This window comes from Mus musculus, chromosome 19 (genome assembly GCF_000001635.26).
Source record: "Mus musculus strain C57BL/6J chromosome 19, GRCm38.p6 C57BL/6J".
In the NCBI taxonomy this organism is placed as follows: Eukaryota; Metazoa; Chordata; class Mammalia; order Rodentia; family Muridae; genus Mus; species Mus musculus.
This window is the reverse complement of record NC_000085.6, coordinates 24410117-24435042: the sequence shown is the minus strand read 5'-3', so window position 1 is coordinate 24435042 and position 24926 is coordinate 24410117. Positions and strand designations below refer to the sequence as shown.

At 43.4% G+C, this 24926-nt stretch overlaps 1 protein-coding gene and 1 long non-coding RNA gene across 4 annotated transcripts in view; one reads left to right on the top strand and one right to left on the bottom strand.

Annotated features, from left to right (window-relative positions):
• Pip5k1bos (phosphatidylinositol-4-phosphate 5-kinase, type 1 beta, opposite strand) overlaps positions 1–19034 on the bottom strand; it is a 33177-nt gene extending 14143 nt beyond the window's left edge. The window contains exons 1-4 of one of the 2 annotated variants that reach the window (NR_167710.1): positions 18853–19034; positions 17029–17113; positions 16001–16131; positions 4349–4999 (exon numbers count right to left, since the gene is read on the bottom strand). This is a non-coding gene — a long non-coding RNA (phosphatidylinositol-4-phosphate 5-kinase, type 1 beta, opposite strand). Of the gene's footprint in view, positions 1–4348; positions 5000–16000; positions 16132–17028; positions 17114–18852 lie in introns of those variants that run through there. The other variant, NR_167769.1, reaches the window with a different exon arrangement.
• Positions 1–24926, top strand: part of Pip5k1b (phosphatidylinositol-4-phosphate 5-kinase, type 1 beta) — a 261079-nt gene that overhangs the window by 120830 nt on the left and 115323 nt on the right. The window lies entirely within an intron of this gene.

Sequence of the window (24926 nt, the reverse complement as noted above, 5' to 3'; positions counted from 1 at the left end):
TCTGAGTCAGCCTCAGGAGCACCATGGTGTAAAGGGTTCGAACTTTATGTTCCAGGTTAGTGCTGCTCAATAGAACCTTCTGGAATGGTGGAAGCACTCAACAGTCTGCATTAAATCCATGGCAGTAGGATTTGTGAGGTTACTGAATGGCGAGCATGTCTGAGCAACTGCATTTTTATCGATGTCATTGTTAGCCTTGAGTTTAAAAATCATTTTATTGGCTGACAATTTTATGTGTATATAGTGTAGTTGATCGTATTAACCTCCACCCATTGCCTTTTCTTATTCCTTGTCTGCTCCATCTGCAATCCTCCTTCCCAACACTTCTCTCTTCTAATGTCTTGTCTTTTAAAAGAAAAATAGCCGATTGAGTTTAAATAGGGCTGCTTGCATGTGCACAGGTGTGGGATTATTTACTGCATGGTGGGCCACTCTGTTGAAGAAAAGTCGCTTCTCCCTCCCCCGACAACTGTCAACTTCCAATAGCTGGCTCCTCCAGAGGAAGTAGGAGTCTCACATGCCCTTCCCCCATGTGTTGGAATTTTGACAGCTCCATGCTGTTCAGGTCTTCTCGTGCCAGTAACCACAGATACTGTGAGTTCATGGGTGGAATGGCCGTGTTCTGGACAGAAGACTATTTCATAGCCTTCTCTCCATTTTCTCCGAGTCTTGAAGACAGAAGCTCTGTGTGTGTGTGTGTGTGTGTGTGTGTGTGTGTGTGACATACATATCACACTTAGGGCTGAGCAGTCAACTGACATTTGTTATCAGTGCTTTGACAACTGATGGGTCTCTGCATTCATGACTGCCCACTGCAAAGCTTCTCTGGCCAAGGTTGAGAGCAGCGCCGATCTGTGAGGATCAACAAATATTTAGAGGACACTTGGACAACTTGTTCATTGATCAGAATGACACTAGAGGTCCCCTTTGAGGCTTATGATCTTCTGGGCCATGGGATTTGGATTGTATTTATAGTACAGGTGTTCTCTCCCATGCAGCAGGCCCCAAATCCAATCAGAATGCAGTTAGCCATCGCTAGAAGAGTGGTGCCACCATTGGCTCATGGGGCACCTCTTGCTGGCAGGTCAGTTTGTAGCATGCAGGATCCACCATTGGTGAAACCACTAATGATCTTTATATGATAGCAGGCTAAGGAACTGCATTTCGAATCTTTGTTAGTAAACTTGAAGCTTAAACAGGTGCATGCTGGTTACCTTAATGGCCAGTACAGTTGTAGGCACTAAGGCACCGGGACGCTGTCATGGATATAACAGTGCCAGGCTGTGATGGCTGTACACACCAAACAGCAGTAGAGGGTGCATGGGGCCAGGGACTGTGACACCGGCAGCTTTCCTATCCAAGGAAACAAGAATTGGACATTTAAAGTAGGAAAAGATGGGAGAAAAAAATCCTGAGACAAGTTCTCTCATGTTTTTCAAGGCTTACCTCAAATTCACAATCCACCTGCCTCTGGCTCTTCACTGCTGGGATTTCAGATGAATGCTCCCATGCTCAGCAAGGAGAGTTTTGGTTGTTGTTGTTGTTTTTTAAAAAAAATCACAATAAAGACTTAGCTGAAAGTTTGTGATCAGTGTGACTACCAGAATTTTCCTGTTTCTTGTAAAGGGCGTGGTGTTGTGTTTGTGGGGTGAGGGTCAGGTTGTGACCCGGTGAGAGACTTGGAAACAAGCAAAAAGCAAGAAAATCATTTGTATAGATAGATGGTCAATACTTGGGTAAGATGTAATGCCAGAGATCCAACCCACAGCATTTTGTATGGATTTTTCTTTTAAAGAAAGAATCTCATTATATAGTCTAGAACTCACTATATAGACCAGGCTACTCTTGAATTCATAGAGATTTGCCTAAATCTGCCTCCATTTTCTGGAGTTAAGGAAATGTTGCACCCACACCTAGCCTCTGTATTTTTCTATAAATATTTATTTATTTTTATTATACATACATGCTTACATGCTTACATGCATACATACATACATACATACATGCATACATACATACATACATACATGTGCCAGCAGGTATGTATGTGTACCACATGTAAGCCTGATGTCTACAGAGGACAGAAGAGAGGGTTGAGTCCCCTGGAACTGGGGCAATAGGCAACTTTGACCCACCAATTGTCGGTGCTAAGAACCAAACCCAATTCCTCTTCAAGAGCAGCAAGTGCTTTTGGCTATGAAGCCATTTCTCCAGCCCCCCAAGCTTCTGTATTTTAAATGTGATGAAATTGCCTAATCCTGTTTCCTGCCAAACCGACAGCTGTCAGGATGGCTGAGTGATATATGTTCCGGATCACCTCGCCGTTCTTAGCCAGGGAGATGACTGGAATCACCACCCTTGCCTGAGTTTGCGATCTCACAGTTGGAACTGAGAGTTTCCCAGGCAGCTGGGCACATGCTGGTATAGGAAGTGTTTGTTGAGGTCATTTGCCTTTCCACCTCTGCCACCTCACTTCTGTACCCTGTCCTTTCAGCCTGCTTCTCCTTTTTGTGTGTGTGTGTGTGTGTGTATGTGTGTGTGTGTGTGTGTGTGTGTGTGTGTGTTTGTTTTGTTTTGTTTTTTGTTTTTTGTTTTTTGTTTTTTTTCGAGACAGGGTTTCTCTGTGTAGCCCTGGCTGTCCTGGAACTCACTCTGTAGACCAGGCTGGCCTCGAACTCAGAAATCCGCCTGCCTCTGCCTCCCAAGTGCTGGGATTAAAGGCGTGCGGCACCACTGCCCGGCTTCTGCTTCTCCTTTCTGAGTCTGTCCACACACCAACCTTCCTCCCCTAGGGAAGTCAGTTCTGATGATGACAGGCTGAAATGGGAATGGGTGATGTGGGGGCAGGGGCAGAAGCCCCCTGCTCTCAATACCAATAAGTCTCTAACCAGTTTGCACCAGGTCTGGTAGGAGACTGGCAGTCTGGGACGTACATAGGAGGAGCCTGACCTAAGTGTTCCTGTTTTCTTTCCTCTTCTCTGTTTTTCAAGACTGGTTTTGTTCCGATGCAATGCATCAGCCAATTTTCCTGTTGGTAGAGCAGGCAGCAATGAGGGGGAGCAATGCCTGACCCTTGCCACATTTAGAAGGGCAGATGGCTTTTATTACTTTTGAAATGTGAGTAAAGTGATGGCCCAGAGATACTCTCATCTAAATCGAAGCATTTGTTTAACCATAATACCCTTTGCCTAGTAAAGACATACAGCTGCCTCCGAAGAACTCTGGAGTGGGGAATCTCAGATTGAAGGAAGACACATCTGTGTGTATCTATTCATGCATACTTACTTTGGATTCCTATGGATATATTACTTTGGTAAAGAAAAGAGCTGGTCTGTGTCTCCTGCCCTGACCACTCTTTCTTTCCCTTGAAGCTAACCCCACTTCCCTAAAATTAGCAAACTTAGGTCCTGTCCTGGGGGCACTGCCCTCTTCAGCTGAGCATAGACACCAGTGTATGTGTACTGAGCATCAGTTGTCATGAATAGCAAGTATATTGGCCTCTAGGAAGAGGGACCTTGTGGCCTTTTGAACACTGCTCTTACTTCATCCTGATGTGGAAACTACTTAACCAGAAATTGTGTTGTGTGGAGAACATTTAAGGTCTGAAGACAATTTTTGGTTCTCGAAGCTTAAGAGATAGTCCTCTGGGCTTACACCGAGAGAGAGGCCAAGAACACTGTGCCTTAGAGTACACAGGAAAAACCTGTCAAAGCAGCAGCTAAATATTACTAGTACTAAGACTGGAAGTCCCTGGCCTAAGCAAACCTTGGAAGAGGAGAGTAGATTGAGTTCTTCTCTGCCGAGGCTAGTCTTTTCCCAATTGATCTATGTCTTCATTTTCTCCATTCATAGAATATAATGCATACATGCTCTGGCTATTACCACAATGCTGTTAGGATCAAATGGTTCAACAGATGTGAACACGACTGGATGGAGTAGAATGCTAGTGAGTGGAGTCACAGTATTTGTAAATGAGAGGAAGATTCCCTCCACCGCAATTTCTACATCCTTCTGTAGGAACAGCAAGGAGGTCATGTGACAGCCACCCTCAGGACTAGACTCACAGACATGGACTGCTTAGCATCCTGAGGCCATTGCAGTCAACCTGGGCATGGGATGGGGAGTGTTGGAACTAGAAACTGTTCTTCCCCACGGCAGTGGCTTATGAAATAAGATGCAAAGATGAGCTATAATAATAGACTGTCACTGGGATTTTAAAATTGAACAACAAGGAGGTAGGGGATATAATTAAATAATCATGTCAGATTTACAAGCATGTATAATGATAAACCATCATCGCCCTCCCGACATGGTACATACCCCATTCCAGACATCTCAGCTTCCATAATACATGTTATCAAATAGTCCTTTATTCCTTGCAGTGAGATGTCACATATCATTGAGCGAGTGAACCAGCAGCTTCAGAGAGAGCCCACCAGGGAAGCAAGCCATCTCATCAGTCTGTTTCTCCAATGGGGTCAACAAAAGATGGCCACTTTCTGCACTCACATTGGAGGGGGCCTTGGAGTGGTTGGCTGTGCCCTATCTCTTGCAACCACCAGTACTCTGTCTTTGATCCCCAGTTTCAGCAACCATTACATGGGTGTCCCTAAAATATCCCCAGAGGAGATTCCATTCTAAGTTCATAACCCATTATAGGGAACAGACACCACAACATAGTTGTGTTTGATATTAGGACAGGACAGGGTCTGGGGCATTTCTGTCCCTGTGTCCAGACTCCACTGCAGCTGTTGTTCCTGCTCATAGTGAACAATGCTGCTTCATTTTCTAATGCAAAGACTGAATATAAGGTGATGACCTGCCTCCTGCATGGTGGGGCCAGGGGGTTCCCATCGGAGCAGCAGATCTTCTTGCCACAAGGCCCATGACTTAGCTCTCTTTATCACAACCTCCCTGTGCTTGGTGTGTACCCCTGAAGATTTTTGTAAAGGGGTCACATAGGAAAATATCGAGATTTCAAATGCTAGAATTGTGGATTCTGAAAAAAAAAGAAGATCAGAAACATAAATTAAGTTTTAATCTTAAAAGTACACTCATATAATACTCAGCATAGTGTATTTATTTAGAGTTTGCTGTGGTGCAGAGTATTGGCTGGTGGAATAATTTTTATTGAGTTCCATTTAGTTTATGCTACCCCAAAACCCTATTTATTTGAAAAATTATAGCATATTATAGTCAGAATCAATTTCAAAAACCAAGATGATGGGACAATTCCTAGTAGTATAGAAGTACTCATTTTATCTTCATAGTAATCCAGAGAGGGCATCAGTGAAATAGCTCAGTGTGTTAAGGCACTTGCCACCAAATCTGGGGCCCAAATCATAAAAGAAGAGAAGAAATTTCCATTGTCTTTTGACATCCACATATGCCCTATGGCATGTGTGTGTAGGCACACTCATACATGCACATGGACATGATGTAATTTTTAAAGAACCCAGTGAGGGGATGTGCCTGGCTTTCTGTTTCCATTCAATGGCATGAGTTCACGAACTCAGCCAACCATGCATTGAAAATCTTTAGGGAGAAATATTTCATGTGTACTGAAATGTACAGATGAAATTGTACATTCTCCTCTGTAATTGTCCCCTAAAGAGTACAGTGCAGTGTTGATTGGCACATTTGTTTGGTATTTTTGTTCTCAGTAATGTGGAAATGATTTAGAATATATAGAAGAATAGATGTTGGATGTAGGTAATATTCAAATATAACACCATTTTATATAAGGGACTTGACAGCGTCTATAGATTTGCATTTCTATGGGGATTCTAGAACTAATTCTTTATGAAAATGGACAGTTGTCCTGTTATTCCCATTTTACAGATGAGAAAAATTTGATACAGAGAGATTAAGTAACTAGTGGCAGAATAGGGCTGGACGACCAGCCCTGTCTGTGTCCAGAGTCTGCCGTACCCCCTCCGCTAAGATCTGAATAATGTATCCAGACAGTGGTGCTGCCAGTGACATGAGGCTGACCATTCTGAGCCACGTATGGTGAGGCACATCTTTAAAAGATTGCATGGGAAGCTGAGGCAGGAGCAAAGCAAGTTCAAGGCTAGCATGATCCTTAGACTGGCACCCCGTCTCAGAGGAGGTGGACACCGTGTGTGTATGTATGTGTATGTATATGGTGTGTGTGTATTGTGTATGTGCATTTGTGTATGGTGTGTGTATGTGTATATGTGTGTGGTATGTGTGTGTGTGTGTGTGTGTATGTGTAGTATGTGTATGTGTGTAGCATGTGTATGTGGGGGGGGCATTCTGAATTATTCACAATAATAACAGAAACAAGTGACACAGATAAACATGGCAATTTTGAATTGGAAAAAAGAGATTAATACTGCTGAACAATTAATTATGAAACATTTTCCTCGCTTCAGTGATCGAAAAGCCAGTGTGTGTTTTACCTTCACACAGAATCCAAACTACAACCTGGAGGATAAGGGTACTTTTTCCTATAAAATAGTAATTTTCTGGTAATTTGTAAATGAGGAATAAACATATTTTGAGGTTATTGTGCAGAGTGCTGAAGAGAAAAGGATAAATAAAGCGACTGACTCCAAGTGTTTTCTTGAGAGTGGAGCTCGGGATTGGCAGTGAGGAGTGAAATCTATCTGGCAGATAAATATTATAAATGAGAAAATTTGGAGGAAATCAGCATTGAGAACCTGGTGAGCTGGCGGCAGGTAGATTCTCAGGTGTAACGCTTCGCTATTAATCCACTTATAGCAAGCAAAGATCTGAGAGAGGAAGCCCTGGGTCTGCTTCAAAAGTTCCCCAGGGGCAATCCAGGTCTCCCAAGTGAACACCTGCCTTTCTGCTGAGTACAGCCCATCCTCTGTTGGTCCTGTACCAGTGACTTTTATGATACTAGAAAGGGGAAGTGAGCCTGCTACTCCTCTTTGGTGAAATGATGCTCTTTGAGATATCCAGCACATCATAAAAGAGAGGGCTGGGTAAGGTGGCAGTACCTGGAATTCCTGTAAGCTGAGACCAATCTACTCTACATATTGAGTTCCAGGCCAGCCAGAGGTACATAGTGTGGACATGGAGGGAGAGACAGAGAGAGACACAGAGAGAGAGACAGAGAGAGACAGAGAGACAGAGACATAGACAGAGAGAGAGGAGGAGGAGGAGAAGGGAAGAAAAAAGAATTTGTCTCTCTGTGGAGACCTGAAAATTTAGATTTTTGTCACTTGTGAATCTTCTTCCTTCCTTCCTTCCTTCCTTCCTTCCTTCCTTCCTTCCTTCCTTCCTTCTTTCTTTCTTCCTTCCTTCCTTTCTTTCTTCCTTTCCTTTCCTTTCCTTTCCTTTTCTTTTCTTTTCCTTTTTTTCTGTCCAACTTCATCGTGTAAGTATTCTCAGTCACCCCCAGACACAATGTAGGTTCCATTTAAGGGAAATGGGGTTTGCCTGAGGTCTTGTCACCTTGTTCCTTGAGGGAAGAGGTACTGCTCCCACCTCCACCCGGTGACGTCTCCTCATCCAGGAAGGACAGAAGCCTCCTTGTGGAGCAGCAACCCTTGCTCACAGAGAACCTAAATGGCCTGGTAACCTAACTCCCCTGAGGTATGTGTTTACAGTATGACCTCGTCATTTCTTGTGGGTGTGGTCTGGGCCTGGAATATAAAGAGCATTTGGTTAATCAGTTGACAAATATTTATTTAGCTTGGCTTAGTGCTGTGCCTTAAAGGTAAAACAGAAGCCAAAGAAAGCAAGAATCATCGCCCTAAATAATGTTGTCATTGTTTTGATAAAAGGTAGGCCAGAAAAAATAAGGTTAATGAAATAACAAGCCATTTTAATAATTACGGAGATGTGAAAAGAATAAGGGGGCGTGGGCGCTGCTGTTGAGGCATTGCTTCCAGGGAACTCCTCTAAGGAGCTGACGTGGGGCCTGCGGTTACAGGTGTGAGAACAAAGCAGCTGAGAGGAATGGAAAGAGGACACTGGTCAGAGAGGATGGCTTTTGCCAAGCCTTGCAGGCAGGAAGCAGCCAGGTAGATTCCAGGAACTGAGGTGAAGCTGGTGTGGTGGAAACTTCTGAACAAGCAAAAATGAACGGGTGAGCAGTTCCCAGCTGGAGCCAGTTTTGTCTGCACGGGGTCAGCAGACAAAGTTGTGACAACGAGGGAGAGGGCTGCCACTAGCATTTGATGACAGTGTTTCTCTGACACCTCCGGAAGTACACACTCCGGAACAGCACTTCAGCACATTGGCCCAGAATGCCAACAGAGCTACATTAAGAGATAGTTAGTGGCCTAGACTAAAATAGTAGACTGAGAGGGTGGGGCGGGTCCTGACTTGGGTGTGAGCCGAGGAAATGATAGGAAAAATTGATAATCCCACAGAGTTCTTAATGGGTAGAGATGGAGAAGGCTGTCTAGGGACAGTGACATCTTTTAAACATGGGCATGTTGGTTGGGTAACGCCAATGAGGGCTTGAAGAGAAGAACCAAGTAAGAAGTTAAAACTGTGGATTGGGGGCCGGGCAGTGGTGGCGCATGACTTGGGAAGCAGAGGCAGTCAGATTTCTGAGTTCGAGGCCAGCCTGATCTACAAAGTGAGTCCCAGGACAGCCAGTATGGATTGGAAGCCCATGGGACAAGTATCAAGTTCAGCTTCAATTCATCAATTTGAAGGTCTACAGGATAAAGAGAGGCTTGGTGGCAAGAATGTTTTTGTTCTGATATTGCTTCTAAGAACTCCCTCTACAGACGTATATAGACTAAGCATCCTTAAGTGCTTCAAAATCCAAAACTTTAAAAAATATTTTTATTAGTTTATGTAAGAATTTACATACATGCATATAGTGTAATTTTTTTTATAATGTTTACCCCCAAGTCCAAACTTTCAGTATCTACATACTGGGAAAACAGTGTCATGACCACAGGAAACTGCCACACCTGACCCTCCTAACAGGCTACAGTCTAAGCATACGCACACTAAGCATGCTGTGTAAAAGCACATTCATCAAACGAGTTTCATGTTTCAACTTTGGTCTCACACCCGTAGTCTCCTATCATGTAGATGCAAGTAAATATCCTACCAGAAAAAAAAAAAAAACAGAACTCAAAATGTGAGACATTTCTGGTTCTAAGCATTTTTGAGTAAGTGACATTTTATTTATATTTCTTAATAAATAAATAAATAAATAAACCCACAAATCTGACCAGTGCATGCCTTACAATCTTCTGCTGGCTCTTGTGGACTACTAAAACTATCCGTAGTCTATAGCATGAGAGTCTTTCATGGGCCATCACAATAGGAGTGTCGTGGCCTATCTCTTGCAACTTGTGCATAAGCACAGAGGGAGGTCCTTAGCAAGTGTCTTGAAATCCACACAGCACTTGCTTTAAGAGATCTATAGCTTTTTCTTTTAATCCTAAAGTTGTCATATACGCTCTGTGGGGATGCATTCTGAAGTCTGAAATCTGAGATCTTCCACTAGAGATGAGACGTGTTGGGTGGAAGGTCAGACAAGGTAGAATTTCTACTTTGCATGATTGAATTGTCACAAATATACTTTGAAAGAGTTTACAGCCATTGATATGTCTCAACAGGCAGAGGTACTGATGGCCTGAGTTCTGTCCCTAGAACCCACAGTGGAGGGAAAGAATTAACTCCTGAAAGTTGTCCCCTGACTTCCACATACCTGCTGTCACACATGCATGCACATAGGCTTGTACACATACCCACATACATGTTCACAATAAGAATAATACAATTTTTAAAAAAAAGGGCTAAGTGTGGCTTCCATGGCTTTATCAAAGTCAACTGTAATGGTGATTTGGGTTATCTCTCTCCTGGATCACTTCATAGGCGTTTGAAAGTTGATGCTGGTCATGTGTCATCCCTAAGTCCTTTTGTCTGTTGTCCATGAAGTGCTAATAATCAGCTACTCCTCACAGGAGAACTTAGCAACAAATGCTAACTCTGTCTCTGAAGGATCCATTCTTCCTAGATGTTGGCCTAAGCAAAGGCTTCCCCCCCCCCAATGTTGTTGCAAATCAAGACATGGGATTGGCTAGCATCCCAGTTCGACAGTGCAGCACCTTGATTGACACTCTTGTGAAGCGAACGAGCAGTCAGGGATTATCCATATTTGCTGTCTGACAAATTCGAAGGAACAGTAAAACAGTTTGAAAAGCAGATGTAGACTCTCAGAAGCATGGGAAGGGTAGAGTGCGAATCTGCAGCTTGTTCTAAAGCTGAGACAGTGGTGAAAGAGGCAGAGCACCTACCCTTGTGCCCACTCTTCTGTCTATCCTTGCAACCTCTCGGAGCTCAGTCTTGTGCAGGACACTTAACGTGAGTATAGCACTACTGTAGTACGGCTTGAATCTTAAATCTAATACGGTAGGAAGGACCACTGAGTGGATGATATTTGCTTCTACAAATCTTCAATTGCTATTGTTCTTAATGGACTCCCCACTTGTGCCCAGGGGAATTTAAATCTGAGGAGAGCAGGGACTGTTGGGTACTGATGAGGTGTGAATTCAGTCCTTTGAGGTGGCACAAAGATGACTGCCACCCTCTCCATCCTAGCTCCAAGTTTGGAATCCTGAACAGACTAAGACCCTGTTTTTTATCTGTGGCAATCTGTATTCTTGAGTATGAAGGGGGCAGATTATTTTCAAAAAGCACTAGAAAACTGTCGAAAAGAAGTCTTTTGTTGCATTAATGACATTTGTTTAAAAACCCACATCCAGAACAGGATAGAGTTCTCTGACTGCTTTCACATTTAGTAGGAAATCCTATTGGGTTTCAAGAACCTTTCCTGACGTCTCCATCTCTGCCTGCACAGGACATCTGCTTTGCTTGGAACAGTGGAATTCTCCTGGCAAAATAGACACTGTCCTTTCTAAGGACCCAGAGTGGACTGGATGAGAGTGTGTGGTTAAAACCAGCCCCATAGGGTTTGGGGGCAGGCAATACCCAGTTTTGCTTTGTATGGGTTTTAAAGGAAATGATGAAGGCACGAAGCAATGGAGACAGCAAGTCCTACCTTCCAGATCACATGTTTATGTTTAGCTTATTGATTATTTAAACACTGATTATTGAAAAAGAGGCAGATCAGTTCCACCATCTCCCTCATTCCATGTTTGGTAGCATATTCATTTGGGAGGAAAACTAAGGTCGGGCTTATCTTCAGGTTTTAGATGCAGAAAAAGAGATCTGCAGCAGTGTGGTTGAACTAAGGAACAGATCAAAATGTGGCTCTCCCGAGAGTCAACCTCGTAAAAAGAAACTTTCCCCCCAGGAAGTATCCAATGTAATAAAAATATCAGAAGTTTCCATTTCCTTTTGGAATTTAGGGCATGGCACCTCAGTCTGGGTCGATGTTTATCTCCGGGCTTTTTATTCATTCATTTGTTTCCAGGCAAGATATTTTTTAACACGATGCTATTTTTTAAATGTAGGTGGTTTTTTGTTTGGTTGGTTGGTTGGTTGTTTTTGGACAGTATGGGTCTTGAATTATTTCACATGTGCTCACAGATGTGTGAGAAGAAACCACAGAATATGCCAAAGCTCCTGACATATCTACCCAAGGAAAGGTCTCTTACCAGGAGATTGGTGGTCACACAAAGCAGAGCAGTGTGTGGCATCTCCTGGGCTCCCGGAGTCCTTGCCAGTGGAGCACACTGGTTGGCTCACAAGGCTGGCTCTAGCCACAGCTGGGCCTCCCGAAGGCTCAGTCCTCTGGCCTGAGGTTCCATTTCTAACCAAAGAAGAATGTAAGCCAAGCCTCTCCCTAAAAGCAATTACAGGCATCCACACCCCTCCTGCTTTCTCACCTAAGTTTAGCCTCAGCATTTGTGTAACTTTTCCTAGAGAGCTGTGAGCAAGCTTGTATTCACCCCAGATGAGGCATCAACAATGGGCCAGAAAAACAAGCATACCTAAGTCTTATTAGTGAACCAGTGAGGGTTTCTGTTTTTTGTTGTTTTTTTTGTTTGTTTGTTTGTTTTGTTTTGTTTTTAGCAGGGGGACAGAGAGTGAGGATTAACTACAGAAGTGTGTGAGTGAGGGGTTACTTATGGGAACATGGGTGACCCAAAGACAACTAGATATCAAAAGGCTTATCCCAACATGTGCACTGTGTGGAATAGTTCTGTGTCAACTTGACTTAGGCTAGAGCCATCTGAGAGGTGGGAACCTCAATTGAAAACAATGCCTCTGTAAGAAGTGGCTGCCGGGAAGCCTGGGGCGCATTTTCTTAATTAGGGATTGATAGGGGAGAGTCCAAGGGGGGTGTATCCCTGGGCTGGTGGTTCTGGCTGCTATAAAAGCAAACTGAGCAAGCCATGAAGAACAAACCTGAAAGCAGCCCTCCTCCATGGCCTCTGCATCAGCTCCTGCCTCCAGGTTCCTGCCCTGTTTGAGTTCCTGCCCTGGCTTTCTTCAGTGATAAACAGTGATGTGGAAGCGTAAACCAAGCAAACCCTTTCCTCCCCAGTTTGTTTTGGGTCCTGGTGTCCCCTCAGAGCAATAGTAACCTTACCCAGGTAGGGTGACACTGAGTCACAAAAGCTACATCCTTAGATCTCATGCACCACCTGAGAGACTGTCCAGTTCATAGGGAATGGATACACAGCAGCACCAGACCCCAAAAGCACTGGGTACCCAGGTGGCCCAGAACATTACCAGCTTCCCAGGTCTCACCCCTATACTCGGGGTCAGTAGATCAAGCTAGGTGCATATTTGCATTAAGCGGGGAAAGAGAAGTGGGCACAAGATCCTTGGCCCTTTGACCACAGGAAACCAAGTTAATACTATTAAAACTTAACCTTTCCATCCTTTATCCCACAGTGGAGTCCCCAGCTGATTACGGATTGCCTGTGTCTGTCCGCACTCCTCACTAGCTCTGCACATTGTTTTTGAGATGGTGTAAGACCAGGTCTTTTTAGGAAATCTTGGTTGTCCTGGAACTTGATATGTAGACCAGGCTGGACCTTAACTCACAAAGATCCTCCTGCTTCTGCCTCTTGAGTGTTGGGATCAAAGGCACGCATCACCACGCCCACCATGTTGTTATTTCTCTGTAGCTTAGCCAGCTAGAGAGGTTGAGATGCCTTTATTAGCATTTATGTTTATATTTGTTTTTATTGCTCATAACCTTTGATGGTTTCTTTTTCATATAATTTGCACTGACTTACATGTATCGTTTTGAGAATTACTCATGAGTACCAGTTGTTTTATTGCTAAGTTCTACTTACATGCGTACTACATTTTGTTTTAGCCATGTAATGTAATCAGTAAGACATTGTTACCCACCACCACCCTTCTCTATTGGGGACACTGTAACTTGCTCCTTCTAACTGTAACTTTGTATACACTGGCCAGCCCACAGCTCTTTCTCCCCATCCCTCTAGCATTGCTCTCCAGTCAAGTCTTCATCAAGACTTTCATAAGGTCAGACATGCTGCTGCTCCATCCCCGTGTCCAGTCCCATTTTCCATTTCACTCCTGGGAATGCCTTGTTTTAATTACAATAATCTGTAAGACATGCTTCTTGTAGGGTTACTTAATTTTCATGTTCTTCCTAGGGATGTTTTTATATTCATTCCTCTAACTTAACTTCAGGATAGGATGGTCACTCTACAAAGATCATACCGTGGGTTTTGGTTTTTGGTTTATGGTTTGGTTTTTATTTAAAGTTGTATTACATGTACTAATAAATCAAGGGAGAAAGAACATTTTTATTTTACCTTTCCTTCCAACTGTTTTTTATCCACATCAGTGAAATTTTTTCTTTACTTATTTTGTGTGCTATTTTTAGATAAATATCGCTCTGTGTAACCTATGTGGGATTTTCTTGTCTGGTAGTGTTTTGGGGAGTTTTTTTTTTTCTATTATGTCTTAGTTTGGGTTTTTATTGCTGTGAAGAGACACCATGACCTTGGCAACTCTTACAAAGAAAAATATTTAATTGGGGCTGGCTTACAGTTTCAAAGGGTTAGTTCATTATCACTGTGTCAGGAAGCATGGCAGCACACAGGCATGCGTGGTGCTGGAGAAGGAGCAAACAGCTCTGCATCAGGATCAGCTTATAAAATAGACTTAAGATATTAAGTCAGAAAATATGATGGGAAGAATAATCCTAACCATAAGCTGCTAACTTGATTTATAAAAATGATTTTTTTAGGTTCATGATTGATTCTTGGATACAGATAGAATATATACCGCCCTGTAAAGTATAAATGTTGGTTTTTCAGTCAGTCTGTTTTATCGTTGGCTCGTTTTGCTTTATTAACCGGATCTTCAGAAGTCACAGTGTCAGAGGCTCTTTGTGCTAAGTGTCCAGCCTGTCTTCTTGACTTTACAGGACAAATACTCTAGTGCCACTTTCCAGAATACACATTAGGTTGACACAGGTTATTAATAGGTATGTAAATAAAAGGCATTTGGAAAAGGGGCACTCCAGTGTTTGTCTTAGTGTGATGTTTTCCTTAGTTTGAAGAATATGTTTTCTTTGTTCACAAGTTTTCATTCTAATTCTAGTTTTACCGAAAGATTATATTTTTATTATTTAATCGAGAACTGTGATTTTTCTGTAATTGATTTAAGTGAGCATTTGGAAAAGCAATCATTGTAAACACAGCTTTTGGGAATACTAGCAAATGATAAAGCCATGTTTCTCTTAAAATAGAATTCTGTGTAGAGTTTGTATCAGTCCAGGCAAATCAGGTAAATGCGTTATTTTTATAACTTGAGAAATCATAAAATTTTCTCCCTATGGATCTGCTGCTCATTGATTGCCTCAAAGCAAAGTAACCAGTATATCAATTATCTTAAGGGGATACGGTTTGCAGTGTATTTGGGGTAGGCCATTTCTTCCTAAGGAAAGAAAGCTTTGGGTAAGAAAAAAAATATACTTCTTTTGTAATTGTTATTACTTCGATGAGGGTGGTTGGTTGGTTTATTTTGCTTAAAATGTTGCTTTTCCCTTTGTTGAGGGTTGTTTGTTTGTTTGTTTTGATGTACGTTTATGTAATAGTTGACTCTCTCTCATTTGTGAACACTGAGGCATGGAAAGGCCCTCTGAGTTGGTTTATGTTTGCTTTGGTTCTGTGATGGGCCCTTCTGCACTGATCCAAGGCCATGCTGGAGGCCTTGGGAGGAGAGGGAAGATGGGTGAAGAGTGGGGCGAGGCTGCACTTCATTTCTCATTTGCTTCCAAAATAAGATGGCTCACATTCCTATCCATTAGCACATTTTCCTGTCCTTCCTTAAATAGCCTGTGGAGTAGAAACTCACATGACTCTGCTTCAAATGTTTAATCCTGTAAGGGAAAAAAATTATCCTGTCACCTTGCTCTTCCCTAGTCTAGGGAAATGAACTTCAAAAGAATTTCCAAACCATGGCATGGTGATTTCAATACTGCTAAAGAACAGTGTGGGTAAGATACAGAACACACCAGATCTCCTCAACCCTGGCTGGATTCTGACAAAACCAGAGCCAAAACATGGGGTTCCGTCTTGTGCATCTGCAGCCTATAGAGGTTCTAGAAAGACCATCTTTAATCCTGAAGGCCAAATGTGTACTGTTCCACGGGAGAAACTCATCACGGTTCATCTGTTCAATAAATTATCTAAGGCCTGTTTGTGCCATCCTTTGGGTCCTTATGCAAACCAGCCTCCTTAATGCTAGCCCAGTGCAAATTACCAGTGGCTTTTGAGACTAGGAACAAAGAGTAAATAGGTGAAGGTGCTTCACGTAGACAGGACTCAAAGGTAGTGAGAGCTTTCAAAGTACCTTACTGTTGCTCCCGTAATGAACAACCATAAGCTTTGCAATTTAAAACAGTGTATACTTAGACAGTGTATACTTGGGATTTTACTGTTTTGTAGGATGGGCCTCCAACACTTATCTCAGTGACTAAAATCAAGGTGTTGTGTGGCTTTGTTCCTCCTTGGGAGCAGAGGAGAATCTCTTCCTAGCATCTAGGTCCTTTTCCTGGATTCTCTGGGTTACTTACATTCCTGGTTCATGGCCCCTTCCATCCTCTTCAAAGACAAGGGGCAGGGTTGGGTCCTTCTCCCATTGTGTGTCACTTTCCTCTTTAGCCTCTTCCCTTTTCTCACATCAGAACTGCTTATGTCTCCCTACCTATAGCGAGCAAGGGTAGAAACATAGTAACAAATGCATTTTGCCTATTCAAGTAACACATTTGCTTATTCTCTGAGTTAAGACCTGGGCATCCTTGGGTGCTATTGCTCTCAGTGCCTCTGTATAATCAGGCCACCGTCCTCCTCTGTGTACCCATAATGCTTTGGTGTCTTGTAATCATATTGCTGTCAGTTTGCTCGAAGCTCTTTCCAGACAGACTGAGGTCCAAGATGGAGACTGTCTCATCTCTGCATTTCCTCCTCTAATTCCTTCCCCTCCTCTATTTAATCCCCAACCCCTGCAAGCTTGGAATCACTGAACTCAGTACCTATAATCCCTAAATGACCCTGCTGTGGACCTACATAGACACGCGATCACTTCACCCAGTACACACATGAAGCTGAACTTTCTGTGAAACTCCTTGTGATTAAAAAAAAAAAAAAACAATAACAACAAGTGTGACTGGTGTGGTTTCCATCAGCATAAAGCAATTAATATTTGAATTCTCAGTCAAACGTTGAGCCTAGTGCTGCAGATGGTTTGATCTGCTCCATTGCTTGGCTCAGCAAGCCTCTCCCTCAGTCCGATTTGCCATGTTGTTCTTTGTGTTTAAAGAAGCAGGGCACGTTTACAAAGCATGTCTGGAAAAAAGGAAATGATGTATGGAAAATACCTATGTAGAGTATAGAGTCAGGTGACTCCTCAGCTGGAATCAGGGGCTATAAATATGTCAGTGACTTCATATCTACCATGGGACTGGTATTTTCCATCTTTAAACACAATTTTAATAAACTTAGATGAATTTGTTTTTTGAAAGTAGAACATAAGTTACCCACAGAGATATTTTACACACACAAACAGACACACACACACACACAATACGAATAAGGTCTTTACCTCAATAACAGAATCAATCCTTTCCTTTGGAAGGAATTTGACATTCACTGTGGATTTTGCAGTCTGTTGAGAATAGTCACCATCACTTGAGGTAGAAATAGAGGAAATGATTAATTTAGAAAGGAGAAGGATTGTGGGGTGGGTGGAAGTGACATTTTCTGCATTGTATTCTTAGAAACTTAGACTTTCAGAGTTGGATGTGCCGCTGATAAAACTGTTCCCTAGCATAAGAGGAAACGGAAGCCAAGGAAACTTTCAGTCCCTGGGGCAAGTTGGTGCTGAGGGCAAAAACCCAAGCTGCAGTCAAGTCTCCAGATCTCGTTAGCCTTTCTCAGCCCTGCACTCATCTCAGGACCCTCGGTGGTTTCACAGAGGAGACCAGACGATGGTCTCTGCTCCTCAGATGCCTGCATGGCAGTCCCTACCCCAGGCTTGCTGGTGAGCGAAAAGAACTCTGTGTAGTTTATCTCCTGTTGGACACAGCCCCACTGTGTCCCTGTGCCCATGGAAGGAGGGTGGACAGGCAAGCAGAGCCAACGCACCACCAGAACATTTTTCAAGATCCAGAATCGGACCAAAGTGATGGGTTCTGTGCCCTGGGACTTGCTGTCACTTCAGCATTTGTGTCTCTCACTTGGCTTTGTGTAACAAGATGTCATTTAAAAAAACTGTGCAGTTTTCAAACATTGTTCTAATGAGCCTGTGACAGAGGACATTCCTTTGGTTCAGGGAACAGGACAGCAGGCATGCTGACGGTAGAGCAAGTATTCACGTGGCATTGTCACCCACAGAGAGAAATGACTTACTTAGTGTAGGCCCTGCAAGTTTTACACTTAAATGAAAATACGGTTCTCAACAGTGGGTGTTTAGCAGTGTCTATAGACATGTGGGAGTGTCCTATCAGGGGAAGAGGGGTGACTTGCTTAGAGCAAATGGAGGCCATACAGGACTCTCCCCCACAACCTAAAAGTATCCAGTCTAACATATCACTCGAGCCAAGAAAGAGAAACCCTCCTATGGAAGTTTTTGACTTAGCTAATTCTTGGCTTTAGAAGATTGTTCAGAGGACTGAGAAACAGACTAACCTAGGCATATCTGGTCTGGTACAGGTTAAGAAGAGTTCTGTAATCTTAACAGGGTGAATGGACAGGTACAAGGACCTCATTTGGAGATTGGGAGCCAATGAAAGCATTCTCTGTATGACTTGGCCTCTCCCTCAGGCCTCTGTTCTTAGTTATCAGAGTGGAAAGGCAGTTTCTCTTGGTTCTTTCCATCTGTGGGTTCAAGGCTTTAGGTATACTGGGGGTGTTGTTGCTGTTGTGTTTGAGGGAGAGGAGGGTGTCTTGAAATAGTTTCAAGAACCGGATTTGAAGAGATAAGAATAAACAGAACAAAGGGACTCTGTGCCATTGCCGTCGTCACACAAACAGCTGCAGGCAGCGAAGCTGTGCCAGGTGAGGGATTGGGTCTCAGCAAACTCCATCATCACCAAGGACACAGAGAAAGGAGAGGAGGGCCCAAGAGGACATACTGATTGGGAGGATGCCCTAAGCCTTCCTCTGGCTCTAAGCTCTGCTCAGGGGCAGCTGTCCTGGAAAGATTTGCATTTCCTTGTTCCTTTTTGAATCTTTGAAAGAAAATTTCCATATTGTGTGGGGTTCCCTGCCCCCAACACCAGGTGGTTACCTTTCATACAGACTGAACCATGTGGTACAGATGCACAAGCACTTCCAATCCTGTTCCTCGGTTAGGGCCCCCAGCCAAGATGGAACCCCTCCCATCACCACACCTCCTCCATTGGAGCCCAGCAGCTGTGGTGCTGACCTGCCTGGCAGCCCTAGTTGGTGGTGGTCTGCAGAAGCCAAGGCTGCTTGCGTTCACTTCTGTTCACATACTAGTTCATTCTCTCAAAAGCTCATTCGTTTACCCAACTGGATGGCAGAAGTTTCTCTCAAGCTAGATAACCAAATCAGGTGTGTGTTTAGTTCAGAAGCCTGCCTGTTGCTAAGCAACCATAGGTAGACTCTGGAGCCCGTATCAGATGCTAGGGCTGGAGCAAAGATTAAAGGATCCTATCCAGGCACAGGCTGTGTCTAACAAGGCCTAGAAGAAGGCAAGATGGAGGTGTGTGTGTGGGGCGGGGTGGGGTGGCAGGTTAGGCTATTTAAAGAGGCACAGAATGCACAGAACAGCAGCCACCATGGGGGATGTAGTGGGGAGTGAGCAGAACTTTTATACAAAGGCCCAAGGAACATGTCAGAAAATAGAACACAGGAATCTCCAGATTTTAACTCCTTGTTTGTGTGTATGCTGAATGCTTACTGCCATGGGACCTGCCCATGGAAGGAGCTCTACAGTCAGAATATGTATCCATAGCCTATAGACTCTGAGTGTTGAGATGATCCATCCAGCAGCTACCAAGTCGCTTACTGAATAAAGCGTATTCGTGGCTGAGGAGTGTTAATAGATTGCTTTGTTCTGTTAGTCCAACATGTCCTAGTTGCTGGGACGGTCGTCTGTATCCTTGGACTCTAATAAAATGACTGATTATGAACAGAAGTGTTCCTTGAAGTGGCTTGTATTTGGTGATTGAGTTCATGAGTGCTGAGCTAGCTCTGAACAAAGGCTGTGGTAAGATGGCCAGGAGATGACCACAGTTGGACAGAGCACACAGTCCGTAAAGGCCTGGACTATGGAAACATTCCGATTAACTGTGTACCTCAGGAAAGGTGGAGCAGCCATCCTGAAGGGAGCAGTTGATGATGGACCAGACTCTTCATTCTGTGCTATCACGGCAGGTCATGCATCTACTGGGACCACAAGGGATCCCATTCTGATGAGCCACTGGAAGCGGGTTTGTTAGGATCAAGTCTCAAGGGTCTACAAACAATCTCACATCCATCCAAGTGGTGATCACTGCCAGGGAAGAGTCCTAAATAGTTTGTTGGTAGCTCAGACATCTGTGGTCTTAAACAATTCCAAAAACAATTCAATACTGCTCTTTTGGAGCTCGGGGGGCGGGGTGCAGAAATCAGTGACGCCCCAGCCTTCCTTATATGGTAATGCTGGAGGTTGCAGGCATGGGAAGCGAAGTTGCTTCCCCCATTACTACCTGGGGATATGCCTAATCTGCTCCCCTTTCTTGATATCAGTATGACCTGGAAAGTTGTAACCCAAAGGAGGCATGGCACATTTGCTTTCTGTTGTATCTCTACTGGTGTAACTATGACCGAAGAGTGCTTCTACAGGCATGACTATAAATGGGGAGAAAATAGTAGATACAGAAAAAAAATGGTGGAATAAAAAACATTAAATCATATGAAATAAGTGGCTTTCAGTTCCTGACCATAAATGCTGGAAACAAAATGAAACCGGAAAGTATTCTTTCAGTAATTTGTATGTATAAGAAACCTTTCTGGTCATTAGCTTACTACCTTTGTTTTATAGAGGAAGAAACAAAACCCCTGGGTGTCAGGACCCTTTTTCAGCATCTCATGATTCTGCCCCATTGGCAGTCATAGCCCTTCTTGACTTTGACTTTATATTGCACAAACAGTCTTTATTCCTGTAGTGTGCAACATATCCATATGCTATATATGGTATCAGATATTTAGAGGTATGTTAAGATACATATTTATTCCCATTGAAAATTAAACCAAGAGGGATAAAATTCTTCACTGGTAGAGATTTGAGAGCGAAGGCAAAGCTGTTCTCCCTTCTAGCCCTGCTTCTCCATTGTTATTAATTTTCTCTTCATAGCTCATTTTCCTAGATCAAGAAGCTTGGGTGCCAATAAGTAGCCAATACAACCTGAGGCACAAATGGGGGAAGTGACATGTAATTCCTGCCTCTCGGAGGCAGCTCACTTCTGCTTCCATTCTCTCTTCAGATAGAGAGCCATGGAAGTGTCCAGCTTTGTAATTTCTCTTCTGCAGTAAGGGATTGCAGCCATGTGTCCTAGCCTTGGTGGTACTCTGTGGAAAGTGCGTGTGATTCCCTCTACTTAGCTGAACAAATCACTTAGTGGAGTGGGAAAGTTCTGACGTCTCTTGGCCGAGACGATCAAGGGATACACAATGAGCATTGACAGAGTACTCCTGTGCCCAGAAGTAATGTCCAGTTTCGCTGTAGATCTTGGCCCTCTAAAGATTGGTTATTGTTGGGCTGGAGAGATGGCCCAGTGGTTAAAAGCACTGACTGCTCTTCCAGAGGTCCTGAGTTCAATTCCCAGCAACCACATGGTGGCTTACAACCATCTGTAATGGGATCCGATGCCCCCTTCTGATGTGTCTGACAGCTACAGCGTATTCATATACATAAAAATACATAGAAATAAATAAATCTTTATAAGGAAAAAAAAAGGATTGGTTATTGTCCTGGCTTAGCTCCTGAAATCAATCCTCCCACCCTGTGTGTGTGTGTGTGTGTGTGTGTGTGTGTGTGTGTGTGTGTGTGTGTTATCTAGCAAAGCTGTGAAGACATGAAGGAAATATAAAGCAGGGCTGGAGTGAGCAACCTCTTGAAGCAAGAAGGGACAATGTAAAGGCAGGAATGGGTGAAAAAGTAGAAGTTACTTAGAATTTCTTTCACAGAAGAGGAGTTGGTTTGCCCCTGTCCCACACAGAGCTGCCCAACAGCCCAAGTTCTAATTAACTCTCCAAAAATCCCAGACTGCCACCATTACAATGGCCATCTTCTTGGGCCCCTCAGTGCCCAGGTCTCTGTGCACCCGAATGTAGAGTGTTTTGTGAAAATGGAAGTCTGGAGGAATAACGCTTGGCTTTGGCCCTCACCTGCCTACACACCTGTGGAAAAGAGGTGACCATAAGTAATGCAAATAAGAAAAGCAACTGGTGGCATTACCTGGAGGCAGGTCTACGAAGCCATCAGCAAGCCCATGGATTAGCTGGAGGACTGAGCGGGACCTGTGCTCCCTTGAAACGTTAGACTGACAGTGCTGGTGTTCTTCATGACCAGTGACAATGTGGGACAGAGTGGTCTGGACATGAACTTGGGGTGAAAAGTCCTGACTTCTAGGGCTCACTTTTCCATGTAGGTGGCACGTGGCTCAGGATAACCTGCTTTGGGTTACAGTTTCATCATAGGGAAGTCAAAAATAACTTAGTAGTGTGCCTGACTAGGAGCACTCACAAAGGCCAACTTATCAAGAGAATGCTGAAGTGCTCCCGTGCACCCTTCATTCCCAGCACCCACCTCACCCCAGCCACAGAGACTGAGGTGGAGTCCTGACAAGAAAACTACCACCCTGATGAAAAAGTCCAATGAAGATGCAAGATTGTCGCCCACTGCTGGGAAACCCATGTGAGAGGACTTTTTTTAGGTATTTTCCTCATTTACATTTCCAATGTTATCCCAAAAGTCCCCCATACCCTCCCCCCCCCACTCCCCTACCCACCCACTCCCACTTTTTGGCCCTGGCATTCCCCTGTACTGGGGCATATAAAGTTTGCAAGTCCAATGGGCCTCTCTTTCCAGTGATGGCCGACTAGGCCATCTTTTGATACATATGCAGCTAGAGTCAAGAGCTCCGGGGTACTGGTTAGTTCATAATGTTGTTCCACCTATAAGGTTGCAGTTCCCTTTAGTTCCTTGGGTACTTTCTCTAGCTCGTGAGAGGACTTTTTAAGACATGGCATGAAACTGTCAGCAAACAGGTAGACAGACACTTAGACCACGTCTATTTTTCTGTCACTTAAACCATATGAGTTCTGCATACCCATCCCACCCACTTCAGGATGTTTTATTCCTACCAAAAAGACCCCACTGCCCAACTGAGCCCACTGCGCAGTGCGTTCCTGTGTGTTATCTGAAACATGAATTATATGCCTAGAAATGAGGTTCTTCAAGCCTAGTGTGCATAGCCTTGGGAACTTGCTAAAGCAGCCTTGAGTAACAAGGCAAAGACCCCATATTTCCATTATCTGTTTATTAGGGGAAAGTCCTTTATTGACTGAGCTGTCTATAGGTTATATCTACTATGTTCTTATGACAATCTAGGTTAATTTCTTTTTCTTTATTAGAAAAAATGTATATTTCTCTTACATATGTGAGTACACTGTTGCTCTCTTCAGACACACCAGAAGAGGGCACTGGATCCTACTAAAGATGGTTGTAAGACACGATGCTTTTGCTGGGAATTCAACTTAGGATGTCCAAAAAAAAAAAAAAAGAAAGAAATGAGGTTCTTCTAATGGACTATTTGAAACATAAACAACTAAAGGTTTATAAATTTTATTATAGGAATAAAGAATTTATTTTGTGGATGATAAAGAATAGCTACTTTTTTTTTTATCCTGGGAGAATTTACAGTTTCCACAATAAAACCAGTCATTCCCAGAGCTTCCAGAGGGAGCTTTTTGCAAGTGCAGTTTAGCTTCAATTAGCATGAAGTAATTGAGCATGGTTATTAGTGTGTGACCATAAAAAAGTGAAATTACAAAGTTAACAGCAGATATGCCAAAAGCACATACTACTGATTAAGAAAACAGGGGACTAAAACAGCAAGTTGGAAAAAAATTAATGATGACGCTGCTATTGGTATGAATATGACAGTATAACATCCTTATACTCTATTGGGAAAAGTGCAAGTCGAAATCTCTCCTAGGAGGATCTTGGTAGATCCTTCCAGAAGTACCAATGGCCATCTCCTGAACTCCCTGGAATCTCTGCCGCAAGACACCCAGAACATTGCTTCAGGAATGAATGAACAAATGTCCATTACATTTTTTTAGGCAATGATACGTTACCTAAAAGCAAAGGCTGAGCTAGCTGAGTGGTTGTAGCTCATGCTTGCAATTCTAGCTACTTGGTGTGGGGGGGGGGGGAGGGAGCTGAGGCAGGAAAACCTCAAGTTCAAAGCCAGCCTGGACAACAGTCTCACAGGTAAGAACCAGGGGTGTAACTTAGAGGGAGAGCACGTGCTTAGCATACACAAGCCTCCGGGTTCAGTCCCATGGGAGTAGAGGAGGCCTGTTTCATTAGAAAGGAAAGGCGTATTAAACAAGCAGTCCTCATTTTTTTTGTAATGGATAAAGATATTTTAACGAAGATATTTATAGTGCACTGCTATATATCAAGCAAAAAAATTCAGCTAATAGTAATATACATTAATATTTGTACATCGAATTATGATGTACTGAATTGTGAGAATATAATTGTATTTGCTGTGTTTGAAAGTGACTACTGAGAATAAATCCTAGAGTTTCCTGGAGATTTGAAAACTAGATAACATTATAAAACTATGATACTTAAAATTGAAGAGAATAGACATCTTTTTTTACTATTCTTTTCTTTTTCTTTTTTTTACACTCCAGATTTTATTCCCCTCCCTGACTACCCTCTGACTGTTGCACATCACATATTTCCTCCCTGCCACCCTGTCTCTACAAGGGTGTACCTACCGGGCCCATCCTACCAGAATTTTAAACTCCCTAGGACTTCAAATCTCTTGAGAGTTAGATGCATCGTCTCTGATAAAACCCAGACGAGGCAGTCCTCTGCTGTATATGTGTTGGGGACCTCATATCAGCTGGTGTATGCTGCCTGGTTGGTGGTCCAGTGTCTGAGAGATCACAGGGATGCAGGATAATTGAGACTGTTGGTCCTCCTACAAGGTTGCCTGTTTCCATTCTTTATGCTGGCCCCTGGGGCTTCAGAACTTTCCCCCCATGCAATACCAGATGAGGTTCCCCTCTCCTCCTGCCCTGTTCTCTTTCCTTCCCAGGTTCCTCTCCCCCTCCCCCCTTGTGGTTGACAAGCAGTCCTCATTAACAACAACAACAACAACAACAACAACAACAACAACTGCACTCTTATTTATAACACGGTACTGGTGAATTATGCACATTCAATTGCCCTTAAGGCACTTCGCCAACAAT